Source organism: Myotis myotis, unplaced genomic scaffold (genome assembly GCF_014108235.1).
Source record: "Myotis myotis isolate mMyoMyo1 unplaced genomic scaffold, mMyoMyo1.p scaffold_m19_p_9, whole genome shotgun sequence".
Taxonomy (NCBI): Eukaryota; Metazoa; Chordata; class Mammalia; order Chiroptera; family Vespertilionidae; genus Myotis; species Myotis myotis.
The window spans coordinates 53,925,865-53,946,963 of record NW_023416401.1 but is presented as its reverse complement, the minus strand read 5'-3'; the positions used below and the strand labels follow the sequence as shown (position 1 = coordinate 53,946,963).

The following is a 21,099-nucleotide window of genomic DNA, read 5'->3' as shown; positions in this document are numbered from 1 at the left end:
GATGTGGCCACTCCGAAAGTATAGTAATATTATATAGTTATAGGCAGTATGTCATTCAAGCTGTTTTCATTGCCCAGAAATCGTTATTCTGAACCTATAGGTTGTCAATCAAGTTAATTTTGGTAACTGCACAGTAGATTGTGCCTTTGTGGATGTGTGTGTATGTGTGTGTGTGTATGTGTGTGTGTGTGTGTGTGTGTGTGTGTGTGTGTGTGTGTATTTACATAATGAGCTTATTCAATGGATGTAAAATATTAAAAAGTTAGTCTTTATATTAGTGCCTCCCTTATATCACATATATGTAGTCACCTGAGTGCACAAAGGTAGAAGCCCCATGTGACTCTTGTCCCTAAGTGCATATGCTGCAAGGTGTGGTGTAGTAAGGACTACGATGTATCAAGTGTTAGCTTGTACCCCATGACAATGCCATTCTTTAAAGTCAAAGTGGTCAAATATAGGCAGCCCTCAGAGACATTGTGGGTTCAGCGCCAGACCACCGCAATAGAGCAAGGCATAATATTTTTGTTGGTGGAGGGGCTTGCCTTCAATTTGTAAAAACCCAACATCTGTGAAGCACAATAAAGCCAAGCTCAATGAAATGAGGTATGCCTTATTGGCTATTTCACATGGTTCAACTTAATATTAAAGCATAGTCTGTGCCGTGATTTGGAAGAGCACCAAGTCATTAAAGCAAATTATATAAGCCAGAACCCAAATTAACCACAACTGGACGAGAGACAGAAATGATGTTAAGGAAAGTAGAGCTAATGGGTGACTTATGACTCGATCCTCTTCTGAGGCGGCAAATGTGAGATGAGCCCCTCATCACTGCACTGGCAGAAAAGATTTTGGTCAACAGATTTTTCGCTCTCTGAATCATGTGTTTTATGGCTAGGATTATATAAATCCTTGAAGATAAATAACTTCTTTGACATTTGCTTATCTGGTTGCCTTCCTGACATACCTAACACAGTGGATTTTTCTTTCTAAACTCTTTGCTGCCTTTCTAACTTTTGAGCATCAAGGTGATCGCCCCTTGGTGGTATTGTATATTTGCGAGTAGGGTGGCACTTTTGTTTTGTATTTAATGAATAGCCTTGACTGCAAAGATGATATTAGAAAGCGCCTCATCTACCTTTGAGATTGTGCATTTTTTATTGGTCTAATTTTATATCCTGATATTTCCTAAAGATGAGGGCTACCAAGGTATCTGAATTCTATGAATGAGATTATAATTCGTTTGATATTATTTTTAATAATCTTCATTCTTATGGTAAGATGTATTTGTTCTTTTGAGAACTGAGCTATGGATAGTGAGTTTCCAATAATAAAACAGCAACCTGTTGACATTTGTTTTTCCATTTTTAATACAAGTTGGATTCTGAGTTGTTCTGTCAACCTCAAGAAGAGGGCTACAGATAAGTTGGTAGACCCCGGTGCCGTCTCACTAGTGATAAGCAGTCAGTTTTTCCCATGTTATCCAGACATGAATTTATTTAAATATTTTGATTGGGACCTAGACTGATTTCACCTTGCCATGATTCACAATATATTTCAATTACAATGAACTATCCTTAGTAATAATTCATGGCTTTCCATTTAAAGTACAGTAATGTAATGTTTATAAAGTTAATGGGTTGATAAATTTGTAGGACTATTACATCTCAAATATGAAAATGCAAGGATTAAATTTTAATACAGTGTATGTTTTAAAATCTCAGCTGTTGATGAAGTTATTAATTAGAAGTGTTTTTGCTCTTAAATTTAATCACTTCCAATCTTAGTGACATTAGCCTAACTCTGGGGGCAATGATGTGTTTTGTGGCCTTTTGACTCCAAGATACTCAGATGATTGAACAAGGAACATTATCATATTTAAGCTGCATGACTGTGTGGAAAGTAGAGATTGGCAGTTACTCCTGCCTTCTACATGTGGAAACCAAGAAAAGTAATGTGGTTCATTCCTGACAGCAATAATCCAGTGAGCAGAGTCCTTGCTCTCAATTATGATTAGGAAGTCACTATGTGAAAATTCATGTTTGAATGTATTACTGAGGAAATGTCACTTTCAGATACCCTTTTATTTAGCTTTTTCCCTCAAAATGCCAGAATCTTTGTGGTATAGTCATCTTCAGATGAACTGCAAAACTTAAATATTTTCTAAAAAATATTTTTTTTATGGAACAGTGAGAGGATTGGAAGGGATGAAGCAGGTTGAAGTAAATATTAGAGCAAATATTCTAATGCAAGAAATTGGCATGAAGTTATGACAAGTAGAACAAGAAAGCATATAGATAGTCTCACAGATATTAAAGGATACATACAACTTAGAGTATATAGGAAACAGAAGTTTGATAAAATAAGAAAAGACTAAAAAATTAAATTAAACTTGAAATCTAAGAAATATGTTATCCAAAACCATTTAAAAAACTCCTACATGGTATTGATTCTCTTTTTGTTACAAATCGTTTTTTAAAGATATTGTTAAGAATTTCAATTTAGTTTTTGACTAGTTTTATTCTAATGGGCTTAGAGATACAAGTGATTTTGCTCTAAAAACTTACAGTTTAAGACAGGCAATCTGTTTTATATTTGATACCTACTTGAAATTTTATTTATATATTATATGAAATCATATGAGTGCTAAAAGTAAACTAATTTGTTGTGGAAATGGTTCTCCACATGACTCACAATTCAGAAGCAAGTTAAATTATTTATATTTAAAGACAGGTAAAAAGGCAATAAAAATAAGCACAGTGGATCGAAACAGAAACACATCAACTTATTTTGATTCAAGTGTTTGATCTGATTCTGAGGGGAAAATCACACAAACCTCAGCATCGCTTCTGAATGATGCCAGAAATAAACTTGTTATTGTGAAAACTCATAAATAAAGAGAAATAAACATTTACTCTGTGTATTTTATACAAATCATCTCATTGTAACAAAATGGATGATGAGAGAAAATTCTTCTTGATAACAGTATTCTAGCCAATACATGAAGAAGAGATGAGAGGACATCACCATTTCGCCATTCTAATCAATTAATGGCTCTTTAAGATCACCAAAAAAGGGACAGCTGAGCATTATATACTTCTTGATGGAAATACGTCCAAGAAATATTTTTAAAAAATTCAAACCTGAATCTGTTCAGCCAATGTATAGAAATAGCGTAACAGAGGTCAGAACACTCTTTAAATACCATGGAAAGGCTATAACAGCAGAATTGGATTTTAGGAATCTCAGTGGGACAAAAGAAATAATATCCTCCCAGAAGGGGGAGGGGCAAATTGTAGATTAAGAGATTTAATAAAGAGACATATTTGGATTAGGGTTGGAAAAGACAAATGTAAAAAAGTGAAGAAAAGAAAGAAAAGAGGGAGAACAGAAAGAGAATCATTAAAATGTGAACAGCAATTGGCTATTTGATGAGATTAGGAATTATTGATAATTTTGTTTACTGTGGTAATAGTATTGTGGTTATTTTATTTAAGTCCCAATCTTTTAGACACCTATACTGAAGTAGTCACAGATGAGATTTGCTACAAAATAATTCAGGGTGTTGGGGAGAGTGAGTGGGGGGCTAGATGACACAAGATTGGCCAGGAGGTCATGCTCTTGAAGCTGGTTATACTTTTCTGTCTACTTTTTTGAAGTTTTATGTAATAAAAAAAAAGATGTCTAACAATGGAACTGCCTGTTCCACAGGATAGTGAACTCCATGCCACTGGACGCAGTGTTCTGAATTCATAGGTCTGCAGTGAGTCCACAGATTTGTGGACTAAGAATTAGAGATCTCTGGGCCAGATCATCTCTCAAGTCCATTCTAAATCTGAGCTTTCTAAGTCTGTATTTCTTTGAGTGGCATGAACAAGATGCACTCCAGAAATTCAGGGACTCATGTTTGAGAAACCAACAAAACTTGGTAAATAAAGTGAAATTTAACCAAGACCTTGCTTGAATAATAACTTAACCCTTTGCTGTCATATTAAATTTGGACATGGGTGTCGTACTGGTCAAAATTAATTTCCATTGAAAGAGCAGTGATACATAACATGCAAGATTATGAAGGATAAACAAGATTTATTAATTCTTTTTTGGAACTACGTTACTACTAGTAGAATCACTACAAACGTTATCACTTTCTACGTCAGAGTCAGTATTCAAGGTGCCAAAATAAAACTCTTCATTGTTACTTTCAGATTCACAGTACACTTCTTTTGGTAACTTTCTTTTTGCCATTTTGGAGTATTATTTTGAAATATCTTAACAAGCAAGAATGCCTAATTACAGTTAAATGTAATTTGTAAAGCTTTATTTGAAATTCTGTGAAGTATCTCCAAAGCTTGTCGATTTCTTCACTCTCAAAAGGCAACTGACTCGCCACGTGTTTTGCATGGCGAGTGTGGAACAACCGCGTTTGTTTATATTGAGTTTCGATATCTCCAATTTGTCGGGGCAATGTTTTGGTTCGTGACAAGGTCGCTTGGACACTTAAGAGCTTTCAGAGACATTATGAACTGATACATGAATGAATAGAGTTAAGATTCATACGGTTCCTTGCTGTGGTGGCTGAGAGCAGACATACGACCGGAACGGTAAAAAAGCTTTGGTGGCTGAGAGTAGACAAACGACCGCGAAGGGTTAAAATATGGACAGTGGAGTATGAATCAAATCCCTTCATTCATTCCGCAAATATTTTTAATGCTTCCTCAGTGCCAGGCAGTGTGCCATGCACTGGGGTATGTGGTCATATTCACAGTTATAATATGATAATTTTGAACCCATTTATTATGGAAGCTTTATGTTACCATGGAGGGAATGCTGGTTTTTGAGATTGGAGCTTTGGCTTTTAGACCTCTGATTTACAGCAATGGTTCTCAATCTTCCTAATGCCGCGACCCTTTAATATAGTTCCTCATGTTGTGGTGACCCCCAGTCATAAAATTATTTTTGTTGCTACTTCATAACTGTAATTTTGCTACTGTTATGAATTTTAATGTAAATATCTGATATGCAGGATGTATTTTCATTGTTCACGACCCACAGGTTGAGAACCACTGATTTAGAGGAAGGTGCATAACCTGACTTGGCCTGTTTTCTGATCTATCATAATGAGAAGGTTGGACCATTCCAGCTCTTGTCTTTTTTTATAAAATATGATGCATGAAGATATTTTGCTCTACAGCTTTTTCTATAAATATGGATGGTATGGTATGTGGAACTAAATTTTTTTTTTTTTTTTTTTACTTTATCAATAGCCGTGAAATTGGCCCATCAGGGGGAGTGGGTGAAGGTATTTTCTCTTTTTTCTGCCTCTGTAATATAGTTGTATAAACAAATATTTATGCGAGCATAATTAGATTCTCTCCATAAACCAAAACGGGTCTGATCTTAAGCTCATTGACTGTCTTGGAACAGAATTGATCTTGCTTTCACATTTGATTCACCCGCTGCAGCTTTTGAGAGGAAGAAAAATCACATTGTGAGCTGAGTGTAACTAGGCCAGAGATAACAGGAGGCGGTTGGGAAACCAGTGTTATATTTGTTTGCTTTTCTTTGTCTTTATTTTATGTGTTAATGTATGTAGATCATTCTGATAACAGTTTCAGCCATCCTTGAAGAGTGATGCCTGTTAGACTTTTCATTCTTCACACAGGTTAAAATGATTCAGCGATTATTTGATTGTCATGAAACCAGTTTACAGTTTCTGGGGTTACCAGGAGAAAAGCGACTTGATATATTTAAATTGCAATATTAAATATAAAATTTCTTTGCAGATCTCATCTTAAGTCTGGAATATGACATAACCTATTACTTTTAAATAAATATTATACATAACATAATGGACAGAACAGAGGATTTCAAGTCAGGCAAAACTTATTCTGGCATTACTAGCAGTGTAATCTAGAATAAGTTATTTAAGTTTCTGAGAAGCAGTTTTCCTCATCTTCCAATTTGAAACTAATATTATATTCCCACAAAACTAGTTTCAGAATTAAATAAGATACTGCATATAAAGGCCCCAGTGCACTCACTACCTGCCACCTCTCAGCCAGTCAACAAATATAATTTTCCTTTCTTCCCTCTTTCCACCCCTTTCTTCATTTATTCATTTTACTTTTTCATACTCTTTGGTAAAATGCTTTATATTTTATATATACTAGAGGCCTGGTGCACAAAAATTTGTGCACTCGGGGGGGGGGGGGTCCCTCAGCCCGACCTGTGCCCTCTCGCAGTCTGGGACCCCTCGGGAGATGTCCACCTGGGGGGGGGATCGGGCCTAAGCTGGCAGTCAGACATCCCTCTGGCAGCCCGGGAGCCCTCGGGGGATGTCCACTTGCCAGCAGGGAGCAGACCTAAGCTGCAGTCGGACATCCTTAGTGCTGCTGAGGAGGTGGGAGTGGCTCCTGCCACCATCGCTGTGCTGGCAGCCGTCAGCCTGGATTGTGGCTGAGCAGAGCTCCCCCTGTGGGAGTGCACTGACCACCAGGGGGCATCTCCTGCATTGAGCATCTGCCCCCCGATGGTCAGTGTGTGTCATAGTGACCAGTCATTCCCAGTTGTTCTGCTATTAGGGTTAATTTGCACATTACCCATTTATTATATAGGATAGAGGCCTGGTGCATGGGTGGGGGCCGGCTGGTTTGCCCTGAAGGGTGTCCCAGATCAGGGTGGGGGTCCCGCTTGGGTGCCTGGCCAGCCTGGGTGAGGAGCAGATGGCTGTTTGCAGGCTGGTCAAGCCCCCCATTGGGGACCCTCACCCCATAGGCGTGTGGCCAGCCTGGGTGAGGGGTTAAGGCTCTTTTCAGGCTGGCCAAGCCCCCCAGCGGGGACCCTCACCCTATGGGGGTGTGACTAGCCTAGGTGAAGGGCTGATGGCTGTTGGCAGGCTGCCCAAGCCCCCCAGCGGGGACCCTCACCCCATGGGGGTGTGGCCAGCCCAGGTGAGGGGCTGATGGCTGTTTGCAGGCTGGCCACAGCCCCTTCAGGGTGGGAGGGTCCTGCTGGGGTGCCTGGCCAGCCTGGGTGAGGGGCTGATTGCTGTTTTCAGGCTGGCCAAGCCCCCCAGTGGGGACCCTCACCCCATAGAGGTGTGGTCAGCCTGGGTGAGGGGCTGAGGGCTGTTTGCAGGCTGGCCACGGCCGTGGGCTAGAAGCAGGTGTCTGGGATTTATTTAACTTCTGTAATTGAAACTTTGTAGCCTTGGTCCGAGCCCCTCCTTGAGTGGAGGCCATACCTGCTGGAAGCAGGTATCTGGGATTTATTTATCTTCTATAATTGAAACTTTGTAGCCTTGAGCGGAGCCCAGGTCCGGCCAGGGAAGGCAGGGAGCTTGGCTTCCTCCATTACCAGGGGCAACCCAAGCCTCCTGCTCGCTCCAGCTCTGTGGCCGTCGCCATCTTTGTGACGGAGTGAGGGAGTGATGGTCAATTTGTATATTACTCTTTTATTAGATAGGATATATATTTAAAAGGACTAGAGTCCTAGTAGTTTTCCACTTTTATAAAAGTCCATTTGTGAAGTCTTCATATAATATACAAATTAATACCTATGATGAAGAAAATAAGGAACAATTTCTGTGTACTTATATACTGGGTGATGGAGGGGGAAGAATATGTCAAGAGCCTATCCTGTGTTAAGCAAAGAGGGTGTTAGGTCATTTAATCCTCTTATCAACTTGAGAAATAGGTCTCTCTCCCATCTTATTGTATGTCATTAGATGAGGAAATGAATGCCTAAGATCAAATTGTAGGTTTGGGCCCAGCCGGTGTGGCTCACTGGTTGAGTGTCCACTTATGAACCAGGAAGTCATGGTTTGATTCCCAATCAGGGAACATACTCAGGTCGTGGGCTCCATTCCCAGTAGGGGGTGTGTGGGAAGCAGCCAATCGATGATTCTTGTCATCGATATTTCTCTCCCTCTCCCTTCTTCTCTCTGAAATAAATTTTAAAAATTTATATATAGAGAGATATGTATATATTTCTCTCTATATATACACACACACACATCTATATATACACACACACAATTAAAATATATAGATAGATAGATATAGATATAGATATGTGTATATATATATACACACACACATCTCTCTCTATATATATATACACATATCTATATCTATATCTATCTATCTATATATCTCTCTCTATATATATTTTTTAATTGTGGGCTTGAGGTTAGAATACAGATCTTACTTCAGAGCTCTCTACTATCCATGATTTTCAGTCACTGGAGATAGGAGGGTAGCTTTTGTTTCCTAACTAGAAGGGACAGGGCCAAGGTGTGGAGTGGGGAACATATGCGAATCCCGCAGAGGAGTTTCTCAAATTATACTCATGATATTCTGCTCCCGACCTGCCATAATAAGACAGGGTTTGGTAATATATCATTTTCTTCAAGTATGTTGGAATAGAAAAAAAAGTTTGAATACATTGTTCTATAATGTACTGCTTAGATATGAAGTTATTATATAAATAATTATATCAAATTAAATCAATACCATGGATGTGAAGTCTTAAAAATATTATTTATTTTTCTTTATTGCTCCTAAACAGTTTAAAAATATTTGGACAGTGTTATATATCCTGTCTTAAAATATAAGAAGTAAATAATACTATAGTTTGTATATTTTTCAGGTTATACTTAGCTGTCAATGACAGTAGGATAACAGAAAGAAATTATTTCTTATTTCGGTTTGCAGCATTACTTCTTTTATTGAAAATGAAGAGTGGTCTATAGTGCTTTTTTCAATCTAAATTTGATTTCATAAAAGAATTAATGAAAATTAAACCAATATAACTGGTTTGCAAATTTAGTAAAAATAGACTATATTGAGGGAAAATTAAAAACAAAAACAACAACAACAACAAACATATATATATATTTTAGAACCATACACTAGCCAGTAAGGTGTAAGGCAGCTAATTGCTTCCTGTCCCTTTTGAAATTACTCAGCCTGGAAAAAGATAGCACGTATTGATTTACTGTATAGTAAATGTTCCACATCTCTCCTCCTCTAACACCCAGGCACACACACCGCACATACACAGCAGTGGTGGCTAGGAACTGTGTATCTAACTATTTCTTTCATCAAACTTGCATAAGAACAAAAGTGGGATGGAACCTTTTCTTCCTCTGTAAAAGAAAATAACATAAAATTATTAAAATGTGCAAAATGAATGTCAGCCTAGTGTTATCTTGAATTCATGATGTGTTTGTTTTTAAGCTCTAAAGTAAAACAAGTTTTTCAAAGGAAAAGTAAATATTTTCTGATAGTGTAGTGTCAATTAATCTATATGCATAGATTAGTGTCAATTAACATTTATATGCATATATAATATTAGAAGCAATGTCAAAACTTAGCTTATATTTGATAGTTTTGGAGGAAGTTATTATAAACATTATGCAAATTCAAATTGTGCTCTTCAGTGTGGTCTTTTCCGCTATTTCAGGAATGATCCACTAATCTAGAGGATAGGTGTTTTATTCATACATGTTTTATTGTTGTTGTTAATCCTCAGCCCAGGATATTTTTCCATTGATTTTTAGAGAAAGTAGAAGGGAGGGGGAGAGAAACATCAATATGAGAGAGTCATTGATTGGTTGCCTCCTGCAGGACTGGTTGCCTCCTGCACGTAGCCCTGTGCCCTGACCAGGGCTGGGGTGAAGCCTGCAACCGAGGTGCATGCTCTTGACTGGAATTGAACCCAGAGTCCTTCAGTCTGCAGGCTGATGCTCTATCCACTGAACCAAACAGCGAGGGCCATGCATGTTGTATTTTAATTCATAGATTCTGTCCTGCTATTTGTGATTTTTCTATAAAGCATCTGATGCTTTTTTCAACATAGACTTTGCAATGCTAGTTTTGGTTGTCCTAGAGCAGTGATGGCGAACCTATGACATGCGTGTCAGAGGTGACACGCGAACTCATTTTTTTGGTTGATTTTTCTTTGTTAAATGGCATTTAAATATATAAAATAAATATCAAAAATATAAATCTTTGTTTTACTATGGTTGCAAATATCAAAAAATTTCTATATGTGACATGGCACCAGAGTTAAGTTAGGGTTTTTCAAAATGCTGAGCTCAAAAGGTTCGCCATCACTGTCCTATAGTCAAATCAGTAAACTTAGTGAGTTTTTTTAAAAAAACAGCACTAAAACAGATCTAGAGCAAGCTGCTCTGAAGGATAATTTGTAAGTATTTGTGTCAACATTGCATTTCAGAAGTGTAATACCATGTATATTTCTTTTTTGTCTTAAATGAATAGGAATTATTATCCGTGATTTTAATTGTGATCTTGGTTGCTTCTATAACTCAGAGAGTCAGGAATGCACTGTATTGTGGCCGTTTATCTTGAAGGGATCAGAGCATCCTTATTTGTAGAAGAGAGAGACTTTAATAGTTGGAGTGACGTTTCCTTTGTCACATTGTATGTTACTTACCGTATTGCTGTATATGCATTTGTTAAAAAATACATATACCCCCTAAATAATTCTTTGGAAATATGTTTGCCCTCTCTCTTTGTTTGACATTAACATTTATTCCCAAAAGATCTCTCTTTCAGCTTTTCAGGGAGTTTTGCTGATAGCTCTCTTGTAAACCCACCACCACCCTTTGGTCCCAGAATTCTCAGGGCAGGCTTAGCTGCTCCAGCAAGGCTGTTGTTTCCTGGCGAGTCCCCATTAACATAGCCACCACTCCTGGGTTAGATAATGGACTCAAAGGTTAAGAGCAGAGGATCTCAACAGCTCCAATCAGCGGGGCTTTTGCAGGGCTAATTACCTCTTTACTGCGCTGACTCTAATGTGACATGTTTATTGCCTTAACTAACAACTCATTAGCTTAGTTGATGTTTTTGTCAATATTAATTCGTTCATTTAAGCCAAGTCAAAGCTTAAACAAAGATGTCCGGACTGAGAAACGGGCAGCAGAGTGACTCTTGTTTGTTCATCTTTTTTTTCCCCCCTCCTTACTCAACTTCAATAAAATAAATGTGTAGAAAGGCAACATTTAGAGTGCTTGTATTGGGAATGTTGGTATTTGTCCATCTGCCTGCATGTAACACAATTCTCAGTTTATTTTTCCTGTGGTTACTCCAGTCTCCATATCACAACTTACTATTTAGTGTCTACAAGGGGCATGTACTTCTAGTTTGGACTACACATCTGTAAAGGCTTAACATTCATCAGGTCCTTATTCCAGTGGGATATTTTAGTGTGGTCCTTAGAAAAGAGACCAAGTAATTTTTCATGTAATTTTAATCTCCACTAGACTATCTAGAAGATTACCTTGTGATTTATCTTGTAATGATTATTAACGTAGTCTCTGTGGATTATTTAAAAACAAGGGGCAATAATGAAGATATCATGAAACATTTGTTTTTTGCCATAACAGTAATGATATTTCTTAGAGAATGTCACTGTTTTGATTTCATGCATTTTTAAATAATAATTAAATTCTAAAAGCACTGGAGTAGTGCAAATGCATGAAATAACTGATTGTGAGCCTTCTGATTGCGTGGTGAGTCGGTTACTTTGGAGAGCTCCATTTGCATCCTCAGAACCCTGGAATCTGTTTGGCAGGTCCTCTCACAGCGTGCCGCCTGGTGTACAGAAAGGGTGCAGATGCATTCCTGGCCAGACACAGTGAAGCTGCAGGCTTAGGGGAGTTCATCCCTGGAGCCAGTCTCTGCTTTGAAGGCCAGGGACTCCCTCTGATTGGTTGGTTCCTGGAGGTGATCAGCCCAGAGAAGGCTGATGGAGGCCATGCACAGGTCATGGAATACTACTGTATTCATGTTCAGTGAGCAATACCTAATGTGTCAGATACTCATTTACCTCATTTCTCATCATATAGCTACAGGTAACATGGATGCTAACTTGTCAGTAGTCATAGGAAATCAAAGTATAATTGTGTCCATTTTATAACCAATATTCTGACTATCTTTACCTTCCCTCCTTTCCTTGGCAACCATTCTTCCCTGAATCTGTTCCACAGGCTCTCCTGGCTTTCATTCCACTGAAACCTTTCAGTTAGGTGACAGTGCTTTAGGCATGACCAGACCCAGTAAGCTAGTCTCAGCCCTGGTCGCTGTCTCCTGCCAGCCCATGATTCCAGCTTGTGGGAACTTGACACTTCCCTTCCCTTGCTTTCGTGACATTGTCCTCTCCTGGTTCTCTCGTCTCATTAGGCACTTGTTCTCCCTGTTGGCGTTCCTCTTCTTTCCAGCCAGGAGGTTCTGCTGCACCTGCACTCATTCCCGAGGCATCGCTCAGTCCCATGGCATCACAACCATCTGCACTCGGGCGGCTGCACACGCCCCTTTCATTTCTCTCAGGTCTCTTCCCTCCTTACCACTTGTGACACTCTTACTCTGCTTTATTTTTCTTCCCAGGACTTAGAACTACCTGCTGTATATGTGTGTTCATTTGGTTTTTATGTCCCAACTAGAATATAAGCTTCATGAGAGCAGACTTTGTCATCCTGCGTTTAAAGCAGTGCCTGTCACGGAGCCGATACTAGTAAATATCGAATGAATTAAAGGGTCACTCAGCCAATAGGTGCTAGAGCTGGAATTTAAACCCTTGTCCTCTTATCTCCTTCCCTCCCCCCTCCTGCTTATGTCATTCAATAACCCCACACCTTTTGGGAACAGGAAATAGAAGTGTTTGGACCACTCACTAAAGATTTGGTGATTTTAAGGTGTTTTTTTCTTTTTTACTTCTTTGATATCATGAACTTCTTGTTATTTTACTTCTTTATTGTCCCCCCCCCCTCAGATTGTCTAACAATCAGCCCTTGTTATCAACCACAGCCTATTTTAGCCTGCCACCCGAAATACATTAATTACTCAAAGCAAGATGATTAAGTGTCACCCTATATCAAAACCCGGTTAATTTATAACTCAAAATAGAGCAGAAAAAATACTTTGAATCAGGGAGCTTTTGAATTCTATACGCTTCTGATTGTAGGACAAGAAACAGCTAATTACTTTGAATTAGGACTGTTTTGATTAACCTAATATTAGATTAATGAGTTTTAAAATATCTTTATCAAATGAATTTTCTAATTTAACCCAGTTATATTATGCTTTTTATTAAAAGAAATGATGACTTGCTTTTTATGCCATGCAGGATGTTAAAAGTTTAAAATTGGTTTTTAATAACTGCATTAGTGCAAAGCATCTAGTTTTAGAAATGTTTGTTAATTATTCCATATCCATGAACAATGCACTGTACATTGGAATTATTTTTAATCAAATCAGGTACCTGTATAAAGCAAAGGAGTGGAATTCTAGACAGCACTCTGCCAGGCTTGCTCTTTGATGGACATTAGCAAATGGAAAAAGGCTTCATTCTCTTGGTTACACTTTGAAATAAGTGGCCAATCATTATTAATTCATTTGCACTCATTGTAATGGCATAAATCATCATAAATTCATTTGGTCTAAAGTGCATATGATATATTCTCCCACAGGAATTTCCTTGTAATTGAACTATTAATTAATGTATTTTTTAATATGACCTTTTCCCTTCTCTACTGTTCAGAGCCAAGGATGGTTAGTGGCCATTTCTTCATTCAGAATTTTTTTTTAAGTTTGAGAAATAAGTTTGTCTTAACTACACCTGTAGACTGGCCTAGGCTGCACCAAAGCCCAAGAAAATGCCCTCCACAGCCCAGGTCCCCGTCCCCATTGAATGCACTGTTTGTTCTATAGTTTCCTCCTTTAGCCTCTTCAGTGACCAGTGCTGCTTTCTTCCTCATAGCTGGTTAGAGAAATTGCCTGTGAGGTAATCAAGGGTTCCTGTGAGGTCTTCATGCTTCTAGCAAAGCATCATGGGAGGGAAAACTCACCCCCCTTCCACCCCCCAAAAAGAAAAGGAAATGAAAATTACAAATGGAGAGCTCAAGAAAAATGTTACAATGTCATTGATTTTTTTAATGACTTTTTAAAGTGAACTTTTCTTAATTAGTGCTATTTCTACACAATTGGGTAAAAAAAAATACCCGATTCATGTTCATATCATGAACATATCATGTTAGTAGTACCTGTGATTCTATGGAAAATAAAAATTTGAATTCATTTAAAAGGTGTTCTGTTTAGTGGACATAATTGCAGTTGACTTGAGTGTGTGCTTTCAGTGAGTAAAAGAAGTCTAAAAGTGTTATTTTTTTAATTAAATGAATGACGCTGAAAATAATACCTGATACTCAGACTAGAAATATTTAACTATAGTTCTTTATAGTTGACAGTGTTTTCATATCATAGGCATTTAATAAATGTAGCTGTGTTAATAAAGTAGCTTGTGATAAGTAAGGATAAATAAATAATCCAGAAAACAAATTATGACCTAAGTAATAGCAGTTGTGTATGTATGTGTGTGTCGGGGGGAGGGAGAGATGTTAGTATAAAGGCTTGTATATTAATCTTTTAAAAGAGCTGGTCATTATAACCGGCCAGATACTACAAAAATCTTAAAAAATAATGTTTTTTATTGGTCAGTTTATGATTAGACAACATTTCATCTTAACAGAGCAAAGCAACAAGTGAGTCACAGTGTAATACTGTCAGCTTTTTGACCACTATTTATATAGGCTTTATTTTGTTGTCTCTGTCTCAACCCTCTTCTCATCTTTTGCATTTTGCTGTCACAGCAAAGAGTAAATATTTTCTTGCAGCTTTGCTCTTTTGTAGCACTTTTTTAAAAACAGTAAGACTGAAGTCAGGAACACACACACACAAAGCTGGAGGTAAAATAGCACTAAGATATGAGCTATTGTTATCACTCTTGACTGCATGACAACAGAATTAGTCTCTCAGCTGCCAGAGGGTCGCAGTTAATTGTGATTTATCCAAGGCTGGATGTTTGTGCTTTCTGCTTTTTAAAAGGTTTGGTTGTGATTTGTTTTCCAGTGTTCGGAGGCTGTCTGCATTTTGGTAGTTCATTTGGACACTTGACTAGATTACGGGGAGGTGGTGATGGAGTGCCTGATGCTCGCTGAGTTCCTACTACAAAGCTGCCGCAGTATTTGTGCCACTCAGCTACCTTACAGTTAAGAAAGACCAGTTTGGGAACTTGACCTTGAATATGGTCCCAGGTTGACCTGAATAATGCTGAACTTCACCCTGCAACAAGCTGAGTTAGGAGCCTCTTGGCAGTCTCAGTTAAGAGCCAGTGACCAGTAGGAGGACTTATTAGTTGTAATAATTATAGTGGGAGAAGGTACCTTTATAGTTTCTTGGGATAGGAAGTGTATTATAAATAGCACTGTTTCCAAGGTTTTCAATATCATGGGCCAGTAAAATTTCCAAATATAAAATCTGAGGGTATTTAGCAATGTTTTAAATTTTTTTATTCTGCTGAGTACAAACATTAAAAAATACTACTCTCTTTGCTTTTTATTTAAAAAAATCTTTTATTCACCACAATGTAGTAAGAACATAACCTTAGAAAAAGCACTCCTTTAAGTTGAAAAAGTATAGCTTTATGAAAAGGAGTTATTAACACATTGTTTATATTTTACCATTTCACCATAGAGCCACGGGCAAAGTATATGGCAGACTCTTGGAAATTTCTGATCTGTGTATAATTTTGTTGACTGTGCTGGGTACAGTATGAAGTAATTTTTAGTATTTGCCAAAGCAACAGTATGTACTGATACTTACTGAAAATAAGGCACTGTGCTAAGCCTATGACAAACATTAAAGTTTTTGTTTTGTTTTCTAATTTTCATATGTCGCAGCGAACTTTCTCAGTTAGCAGACAGGAAAAGGTAATAAAATAAAATGAAAAGTGAATAAAGTTCGCTTTAGACAGTAGAACAAAGTGCAAGAGATGCTTTATTGTTTTTTGTTAAATGTATGGATAATAATTGCTATATTAATAAGAATTTCATTCTAAGGTAAGCGGGAAAATGCGGAAGAAATTTCTAACTACCTATGTAGTACCATTCTCCCCTTCCCTGTGAACAAAACCTCAGTTTTGGCCCAGCTAGTGTGGCTCACTGATTGAGCATCCACCTATGAGCCAGGAGGTCACGGTTCAGTTTGCTGTCAGGGCACATGTCTTGGTTGTAGGCTAGATCCCTAGTTGGGGGGCGTGTAGGAGGCAGCCAATCAATGATTTTCTCTCATCATTGATGTTTTTGTCTCTCTTTCCCTCTCCCTTCCTCTCTGAAATCAACAATAATATATTTGAAAAAAAGAAAGAAAATGAGCAATGATTCTTAAAAACAAAAGCAAAAAAACCCCACTCAGTTTTGTTAAAGATAGCTGTGTGCCCAGCTCACAAACTACATTTCCCATCTTTCCTTGAAACAAGGGTAATTATTGTGTGATATAATTCTGGCCAGTGAAATGTAATCAGACTTTAAAAGGGGGCTTGACTTACCTGGCACATGTTTTTTGCTCTTCATCCTTTTACTTCTTCCTGCCCGTAAGGAAGATGCAGTGCTGGGTGGACAATAAACAATTTTGTGACCATGATTCAACTAAGTTACAACCAAGATAATCAGAGGAACTTAGTATGGCTCTATTTAGCTGTTGAACAAGGTACAGCAACCTTCTCATTGTATGAGAAAAGATAAAACCTATAATTTATTTAATCTGTTTTGTAGATACACTGATAACAGCAGCTTCATGTATTTTGTAATTCAGAGGGAGGAAGAGATTAATCATAAAGTATATAAGTTTTGAACCCATAGCTGGGTAGAGTGTCATGAATAAAATATTGCCTCTTACCTACTGTGGTTCTCAGTTATTTCATCCAAAGCATAGGAATAGATCAGGTTTTTCCAAAGCCCTTTTAACTAGAAAAGTCTGTGATTCTAATTAATCCATTTGGCTGGGGATGAGTAGATCACAATTAAAAGGCAATAGGGCTTGCCCTCTTCTAGTCACAAGATAGTCTAAACATTGATTTCTAAAATGAAAATCTGATCATACTCCTTTTTGGATTAAAACTTTCCAGCGGTTCCCATTGTCACCAGAATAAACAGACTCTTCGAAAGGCACATACGGCCTTTGTGATCAGGCTCTAAGAACCTGTCCTGTCTCTTGTCTCACTGCTACATTCCATCCACCTTGCGCTCCTTCCCCCTTGCCATTGCCGCAACCCCTTCCCTCCCCAACAACATTTGCAGCCATGTTGAACTTTGAGTAATCCCGTGACCCTGCTATATTCTTGCTTATCGCCTGGTCTTTAGGTGTGCTGTTCTCCCTGCCTGGAGTGGTTTCTTTCCCTACTCCTCCTCTCTGAGTGGTTAATTCCTACCTATGCATTAGGTTTTGGTATAGAGGTCACCTTTCCCGGAAGCCTTTTCAAACCCCTGAGATGGGGTTCAGTGCCTCGGTTAAGTTCTGTCATAATAAGGTGTGCTTATAAATATAACACTGTTCATAATTTATTCAAATTACCTGGTTGCTCACCTATCTCCTGAGCTAGAATGTATTTCCTTGAGGGGAAGAGCTGAGTGTTATTCCTGTTTGTTTCCCCAGTACTTAGTACAACATAGCAATGCTCTATGAAGAGGTATTACATGGATCTTTGGATGGACAGATTGGGACCAAATTGTGGAAAGCCTTGAAGGAATGTCAGGCTGGTTTGTTGTACTTTTTAATACTGCTACTGGAGAGTTTTTATGAAGGAGTTAGTTATGATGGCGGATCGTTGCCCACGTGCTTACTCAGTGAGGCACTATGGAATACTGCAGTGGGGCATTTATGTAAAATAAGTCAATTTGTATTTCTGTGCAAAATTAGAGTCTATCCTATACAGGTTAAAATACAACCTTTATTGGGTACCAAACACTTAAGAAAATTCTGACAGGTAAAGTTCAAATTCACAAAATTCTAGTCATGAGACTTTTTCTATCAATGGGAAAGGTACTGTCATCTTAATTTTAGCTTTTTCATCACCATGGTCCATTTTGCAGAACACCTGCATTATTTGGAATTGTAAGTTAAATCAACCCTAAACTTGAGAATATAAGTTGAGGAAAGCATACATTTATCTATCCCTTTTTATTATCATACCATTTTTTAAAGGTTGGTTCCTTGGTGTCAGCAAGAAGAATATGTGATTAGGAAGTTTGAAGTCTTAGGTGTCCTAGATTGTTTTTTCAGAACATAAGTGTCATTAACGCTGGTAGCATTAAAGTCGTAAGGATCCTATTCATCAACAAGGCTGGAAACCAAAGGTTTAACTTGTAAATCCTCTTCATCTTTTATTATTTACATGTCTTGTTTGGAATAAGTTGTCAGAGACAGATGTGGAATTTTATTTTCTTTTTAAAAATATTTTTATTGATTTCAGAGAGGAAGAAAGAGGGAGAGAGAGATAGAAACATCAATGATGAGAGAGAATAATTGATTGGCTGCCTCCTGTACCCCCTCTCCCCCCCACTGGGGATAGAGCCCGCAACCTGGGCATGTGCCCTTGACTGGAATCGAACCTGGGACCCTTCAGTCCTCAGGCCGACGCTCTATCCACTGAGCTAAACCAGGTAGGGCCAGATGTAAAATTTTAACATTTATATGTCTTTATAATTCCAAAACAGATCATTGGAGAAAAACATACATGGACTAGAAGATTTAAAATGTGTGTTAAACAGGCCATTTTTCTCTCTGCTTCTCTCGATGCCCCACCCTGGCCTGCTAGAGCTGAGGGGATCTGTGCCCTGTGTTACCAGAGACTTGGAGGAGAGCTAAACAGGGAGAGATGTTGGAGGAGACCTTTGTTTGCTGTTTGTGAGAAGTGATTTAGGGGGAGGGGTGACGGGCCACAGGGAACCTGCATATCCTGCTGGGCTGGGCATTCTCGCTCTGAGGGGGGGAGGGTCACACTTTGCTGTGGCCATACAGGGCCAGGGGTCTTTCAGAGAACCCTTACTGTTTTCCCTTCTCTGTCATTTCATCAGAGGGCAAGTGATCACATCCCCTAGGCTGGGCTTCCAACTTTGTCAGGAAAATGATGGAAAATAGCAAGAAATCGGCCACTTATTGTTTATTATTGCTCACCAGAAAAGAAATTGTCAGAGTGGTGAGGAAGCTGCCTCTAGAGTTCCCACCGCAGAAAAACCAGCCGGGTCCCTCTATTGCCAGAGTGCTCTCCCCTGTCACGAATACAGAACGGGGAGAGGGCAGTTAAGGAAAATGATGATTGAAATGCTATAAAACATGGTACTCAGGGAACTTCACTTCCCCTTTGCAATATCACTTACCCAGGATACACCTCCAGGGAGCCCTAGCCCTTAGATTGGAAGCCATCGCCGCGGTGTTTTGGGGTGTCCACAGGGAACAGCGGGGGAGGTTTCTCTGCAGCCCCTAGTAGTAAAGAAGACACAGAAAGTGGTAGACTTGTAGACATTTTGAAGTATTATTCTGACAAGCTGGGGCAGGGCGCTGCATTAGAAATGTGCATGCCGTAAAGGCAGACCTATCTTCCCGTTTAGGTCCATAATGTGTGCGAAGCTCTGTGCTTGGTGTCTGGGGAGACACAAAGTTATATGAAACACAGTCCTACCCTCAAGGCACCCGCTGAGGAAAAGGGAAGTGCGCAGAAATGCTTGCATTTAAAAACATCCTGTGGTACAGGGCACACAAGTGCTGGCAGACAATGGAGAACAACGGATCACCCTTTTAAAGGAGTGCATATTCTTGTGATCCACAAAACTTGAAGCTTTCCATACATTTACATGGCTGAGTGTGAGAGTAAAATTTACAAATGCATGCATGAATGAAGTATGAGTCGGGGATGGTTTCTCAAGGAGGCTTTCCCTATATAGGTACCTTTTTTGTCTGCTGCAGGCAGTGTTAGCCCAAGGGCCATGGCCTCCTGAGATATTTTCTGCAGAATTTGGTAGATAAATATATGTATGCAGTTCCCTGGGAAAGGACCAATGGCTTTCAACAGATTTTTGAAGGGTCTGTACAGAGAAGAAGCTCAGATCCCCTAACTTACAGACTGCAGCCATGGACGCTCGTCCTGGCCCTGCATGCCCTTTCCCTCTCTTCGCTTCCTTTTCAACCGTTCTCACTCAGCAGTCGGTCATAACATAAGTGTTTGTCGTTGTTGAATGCACTGAAGTTTATATGCCATGTTACTACTTTTGAAGACAAATCAGCTCAACATGTTTTTCATACTAAGCCCTGACTGCCACGTATGGCAACATTCATTTCACACTCAGATGCTTCATGAGAGTTAACTATTATCCCCATTTTACAGACAGGGAAACTGAGGCTCACTGAGCTCTTTCCTAAGCCTGCCCCCAATAAATTATGAAACTGTGGTTAATCCTCTGTCTTCAATCTGAAGCCTGTGCTCCCCTACCCAGTCTACTATTGGATGATTTATAAACTGTGTTTGTCTCTTTCTCTCAAAGAACAAACAAACACACCAAAAAAAAACAACCCTCTTTTAAATTGCAGTTTGCTCTTCACAGTTTCTGGTGCTTTTCTTTTTTAAATGTCAGAATGCGTTTTGAAGGAGAAGGGCTTCTGCAGCTTAAGTGCCACTGGGCGCATGTGTACAAACTGTCAGCATTGTCTTCACCAGAAAGTAGGACATGCTAATTAAAATCTAGATCATTTCAACAGATTTAAACATCATATGAGCAGTATTTGTTTCATTATTATTATTGTTATTCATTTCAGAGAGGAATGGAGAGGGAGAGAGCTAGAAACATCAATGATGAGAGAATCATTGATCAGCTGCCTCCTGCACACCTTCTACTGGGGATCGAGCCCGAAACCGGGAATCGAACCGTGACCTCCTGGTTTATAGGTCAATGCTCATCACTGAGCCACACTGGCTGGGGACCAGGAATCGAACCGTGACCTCCTGGTTTATAGGTCAATGCTCATCACTGAGCCACACTGGCTGGGCAAGCTGCATTTAATTTAACCAACTGCGTGAAGAATTTCCTGCACACCTGATACCCTCATACTCACTAACACCAGGAAGTGGAGGAAGTACACACTTAGGAGGGAACACTTTTTCACGCTACACGCTCTGCCTTCTCCGTCCCTCACCCTGTGGGTGAACATTGTTTGTAATGAGAGGTGTCACGGTGGGAAGTGTTTGACA

The 21,099-nt window shown here is 39.0% G+C and overlaps 1 protein-coding gene across 10 annotated transcripts in view; it reads left to right on the top strand.

Moving 5' to 3' along the window:
* The window catches only part of WDR7 (WD repeat domain 7), a 305,323-nt gene that overhangs the window by 192,377 nt on the left and 91,847 nt on the right, over positions 1 to 21,099 (top strand). The window lies entirely within an intron of this gene.